This window comes from Etheostoma spectabile, chromosome 17, assembly GCF_008692095.1.
Source record: "Etheostoma spectabile isolate EspeVRDwgs_2016 chromosome 17, UIUC_Espe_1.0, whole genome shotgun sequence".
NCBI classification, from domain to species: Eukaryota; Metazoa; Chordata; class Actinopteri; order Perciformes; family Percidae; genus Etheostoma; species Etheostoma spectabile.
In genome coordinates, this window is record NC_045749.1 from 5,507,303 (window position 1) to 5,512,789 (window position 5,487).

General features: G+C 37.9%; 1 long non-coding RNA gene across 1 annotated transcript in view; it reads right to left on the bottom strand.

Moving 5' to 3' along the window:
* The window catches only part of LOC116705582 (uncharacterized), a 19,253-nt gene that overhangs the window by 2,959 nt on the left and 10,807 nt on the right, over positions 1–5,487 (bottom strand). Inside the window, exon 3 of the long non-coding RNA XR_004335968.1 lies at positions 5,061–5,064. This is a non-coding gene — a long non-coding RNA (uncharacterized LOC116705582). The remainder of the gene's footprint in view (positions 1–5,060; positions 5,065–5,487) is intronic.

A 5,487-nucleotide genomic window follows, 5' to 3' on the forward strand; every position in this document is an offset into this window, starting at 1 on the left:
GTGTGTGTGTGTGTGTGTGTGTGTGTGTGTGTCACAATTGAGAGTTTCTGTTGTAGTGTTTCCTTTTTTATTTTGTAGTCTTTGCTAAAACGAATGCTGGCAATTTCAATTTCCTTGCGGGAGTCATCCCAAAAGGATTAATGAAGAGAAGTCTAAGTCTAAGTATAAGTCTCTGTTTTCTACCATGTTATGTCTTGTTTTACTTCAGTCTGATTGTCTGCCCCGCCCTGATGTGTTTCACCTGTTCCTAGTTCCTGTGTCACCTCTCCCTTTTTTACCTCGTTACCCTGTGTATTTAACCTCTGTGCTTTCTTTGTCTCTTGTTGGATCATTGTTAATTGTCGGTGTCGGTTCTTCTACGTCACTGGTCCTGTTAAGTTTATTCCTTGTTAATTCTTCTGGTTATTGTTCATTTGTTCGTGCTTGTTCTTGAGGTAACCTTATTTTTGTAAGACTGTTAAATAATGTAAATTCTCAACTCTGCATTTGGGTCTTTCTCATTGACCTGGGTCATGGGTGTGGGTGTGGGTGTGGGTGGGTGGTCATTGCAAAGTGCCTGCTGCCATTCAACGAATTCCAAAACCTTGTCCACACAAGCTACATATAAGTAGAGCACGCCAGCAGTGCAGCATCTTCAGTCCTGATTTTTTGGCTGCAATCACAGACACAATATTTTTAACTGCAGGTTAGTAGACTTCCAACCTAGAAAAATGCAGTGTGTCACAACTGTGCATAGATAAATTCTATTATGTGACCTGTTTAGAAAACTGATTACAATAGAAGTGTATCTCATTTGAGGAGCATGAGGTGGATGTCTGAAATACAACTTAAAAGCACACTTAATCCTATAACTACCAAAACTGAAACTAGGATTGTCAAAATGGCATTTGTTTTCTTAAATGGCCTTTGCATTTCTCTTGGTAAGGTCACAGAAAAAAATACATAAATAACCAATGTTGTTACCACCAGAATAAGAGTAATCCTAAAACACACACACAGACTCTCCAGTGAATGAATCTCACTGTGCTGGGATATTGAGCCCTATGGGTATAAAGCGTTGTGGTCTAATCATAAACCGCTATATTAGTCCTGCTTCCTCTGTGAATCACACAGCACATGAACACAAAATCCTCACAAGGATGACTACTAAATCAACACCAACAGTAGCCTACGATTCTGTCTCACTGAAAGCTTATTCTCCTAACACCAACAATAGGAAAAACAGTGGGCAATAGGTAAACCGTGTTGAAGTGGGAAAGGGTTGCCAAGTGTATCTCAGATGAATGGGGATGGGGCTTTAGTGTTGTAAAAATGGTAATTATGATGTTGGCATTTAGCAAGGACAAAGATGTAGGGCAAATCTCTAAAGTCAAATATGCTAACCTAGGTGCACTGCATTTAATTTGCCTTTAACTAGTCAACTTTTTTCTATCTAAGAGACACTGGCGCTCAGTGTTCTTAGTTTTGCTTATCTTTTCTCATTTTCTTAACTTTAACTACTTTGATCCTCTTGTCTTTCTCATTGACCTGACTGGTACTTTTTTGTTGGACAGATGGAATTGATAAGACCTCAGAGCAATGTTGCTGCTCTATCACCTGGTGCAATACAGCATGAAAATGGCAAGATGTCCCATATGTTCTTAACACACTGATATATATATATATATATATATATATGTATAAATACTGTATATGTGTGTAAGTAGTATGTATATAGTAGTATAAGTAGATGCATGCACATTTACTACAGCAGTTCTAAACAGGTCTACCGTTTCATGGTGATAGGATCTGGTGGAAAGACCAGCAAGTTCTGATTTCATGAATCACATCCAAGTTAACCCCCTGAGGTATAAGGGCAATTTTAGATATCTTCTGAAATTTACCCTTTTAAGGTATTTGCATCTAACTGATCCACATGTGTTTCATTCCGCATACTGATGATGTGTTGTACTAATTATTTCGGTGCATGAAATGAGTTTACCAAAGTCTTAGGTTATAGGTATATAATACAAATAGCAAATGAACGTCTGCAATTAAAATTTGTAATGTCGCTTTTTTAGTTATGAGTTTTGTCAAAACACTGTTTGGACGCACCGTAGCGTCTTTCGTCCTCAGAGGGTTAAACACCGTCACACCAAATTTGAAACAAGAACATCCTGCACACACCTGCATCCAAAGGCACACCTGAAGACAAACACATACTCAGATAATCTAGGGCTGAGTTAAACAGGTGTTTAACAACTCGTTCAAGAGGAGTTCTTCTCCACAGATTTATGGCAAGAGCTGTGGTTATATTTGTTTTTTTTTGGAGGCTGATAGACCTCAGTAGTGAATTGACATTTTACTGATAAACCTTTTAAAGTAGGCCTGTGTGTTTGTGTTTGTGTACTGCTACTGTAAGAACGGAGTCAATCATCCAGCAATAAACCTACATCTGCCTGGTAAATCTGCAGTCCACAAACTGAGCCAAATTCCGTCTTCAACATTTATTTTTGTAACAATTTCACATTTCATTTACCAAGGACGTAGGACGTTTGGTATCATTATGATTGAGAGAGAGAGAGAGAGAGAAAACGTTCCTCATGCACTGATCTCGCAACATTGGTAGAATGACATTAATTTTTCTCATCAGAGAGTACATCACTGAAAGGGTAACTACCACTTTTTATTCTACTTGGAACATATTTTTACAGGTCTAAAGTATCTATGGAGGAATCCTTTCCATAATCTTGTCAAACACTTAATATTAATATTAATATGAGACTGTCAGTGGCAAAACCAGCACTTTTGTGAAGATATACACAGGCTGGACAAGTGCCCTATTGACTTACATTGGAGCTTGTTTCGCTGATGCCGACTGGAGTGATGTTGCTTAATACTTCACCTATGTCAAAGATTGTTGTTCCCATCAGTCACTTAGACACAATAACATAAGAAAATAGTGTCCAGGTGGAAAGAAACGTTGATCTTATTCCTGCTCAGTAGAACAACTGTAAGGAAAAGTCCTTGATACATACAGTTTATGTAGTTAGCCTACTTTTAGTCTATATCGACAACGTTTCATTTCCGAGATTGTTCAGGTGCCGCCCGAAATTCTGCCGGATGTCCCTCATTTCGGTTGGATGTCCGTCACCTTCCGCTTTCTTTGTGTTGGCATTTTAAACTCCGGTGGGTTTTCTGTTGCACAACTAAAACAACTTTTCAATGTACACATGTTCCACCAAAACAGGTTCCTTCCTGAGGCTGTTTTGCAGGGGCACCGTGGCTCCGTCTGCAACTTATCTTAGCACCTAGTACCTAGCACTTAGTTTAAAGAAATGCCAATAAATCAGAGCATGTTTTTTCTCCCAGAATGCTGTGTGGACTAGCCAGACCCTTCTTTGCAGCGCTGTAGAGGAAGGTCTATCAATACGAGACTGGCCTACTTTATGTACTTTACATCTGATTAACGATTTATGTTGCTGCATCATACCTAAATCTAGAAGCAGTTACCTAGTTTTTAGTAATTTGTTCATGCAGTCAAAAACAGACACACACACACACACACACACACACACACACACACACACACAATATGCATTTAACGCCCTTCAATTGCTGATTCTGTGAGCTTCTTTATATTTCTATTCATGGTTGTTTTGATTAATTAAAGCAATGGTTTCTCATAAAAATGCAGCGTGGTGTCCATTTAATTTAAAGCTTTAACGAAACGCCAGTAAAACAGTAAAAAGAAATGTATAAAAAAATAAAAGATGGCTTCACCTGGCACATCTTGTGTATTATTATGTAAAGAAGAAATGCTATAAAATCCTGGAATGGTCTATGGAAAATTTGAAATGCAGAGTTCAGTCATCGTCTCTCTCACAGCGTTTATTTCACCTCATGGTTTTGATAGAGAGAATAATGAGAAATAATGAGGAAGGGGAAAATTACTATTTCACAGCTCGCCTATGTGCAATGTCTCAAGATTAATGAGTGCTCTCTGTGTCCCTACAGGCATGATTGCTGGAGAATAACAGTACAAAATCAGAAATTAAACATTTCTAAATGAAAATGATGTAGACAAATCTATGCAATAGAACCGATACATTCAATTGGCCTACATAAACAGTATGTGAGTGCACTTCTATTGTTTCTCATGTTGTGACTGCTTCATCAGCTTGTTAATGCATTATCCAGATGCAGAACATATACTGTATGTGTGAATATTTACAGGATTAAGGGTCTACAGCCATGCTAGCGGGTCTGTGATGCTGTACTCACCGCAGTGCGTTTAGCTAAATGCTAACCTGAGCATGCTGACATGCTCACGAAGACAATGATAACATGCTGATAATTAGCAGGTATAATGTTGACCATGTTCTCCCTCTTAGTTTACTGTGTTAACATTTGCTAAATGACACTAAAACAAAGTACAGCTGAGACTGACAAGAGTATGTCATCACTTTTGTAGGTATTTGATCATAAACCTAAAACACAAATTTTCGTGTCAAATTTAATTAGGATAGAAGAGAAGTCAGGGGAAGTGATGAAGGATCATCCTCTGGGCATCATGGATATCTGTACCAAATTCCATGGCAATCAATCATATAGTTGTCAAGACACTTCACTAAAAGCCCAAAATGTCAACCTGTTAAGGGGATCATCAATGTCCGTTGAATTCATCCTCTGAGGTCCATGAGTCCATGAAAATCCACAGTTTGCATTGGCTCTTAAATGCCAACTGTGGCTGACAGCATGGCTAAAAACAAGTCTTAATGTCTTTGTTTTTACAGTTCATACTCCTCCATCTAACATCCTCCATGTCCTGCCATTTTAAATACCTATCAAATCTTTTTTTTCTTACACTTCTTATTTGATTATCATCTGTCGTCATCCTCGCCAACCATCAGTGAAGCGTGACGGTGGATTTCACGTTTAATTATACCGAACATCTTTCCCCTGGTCTGACCAGAATACACTCATTAACAACTGTGAGCTCACACATGAACTTACACAAGTTGATTTATACAGAAAAAAGAAAACTTGCACACAGCAAAGGCTTCATCCCGCAGAATTACAGCACTTTAAATGAGCTGTCATGCTTAATAACCACTCAAAATGTCCTGGTCGCACCAAAAGAAATGACAACATTGAAAGAGTAAAATTGCTGTTCATATTGTGCATTAGCTATACTGAGTACAGATTTTGACAGACATTTTTTTTCTGTTTTGCCACCACTGAGAGGCAAAATCGTTAAATCAAAAAGTTGAATAAATGTTTGAAAGTTGACACATTATTACTTCACTTGGCAAGTGGAAAGCATGTTTTTATGCATATTAGGATGTATTGATCCATGAAAGTATAACTAATTAAAATGTCCATGAATTTCTCTTTTGTTGAAGTTTTCAAGTTCCTTTAATGCTGACAATTTAATAATAAGTGAGAGATATGAATGGACGTGTCAAAAAGTTCTTATTGGCCTGGATACAGTACATCACACACACA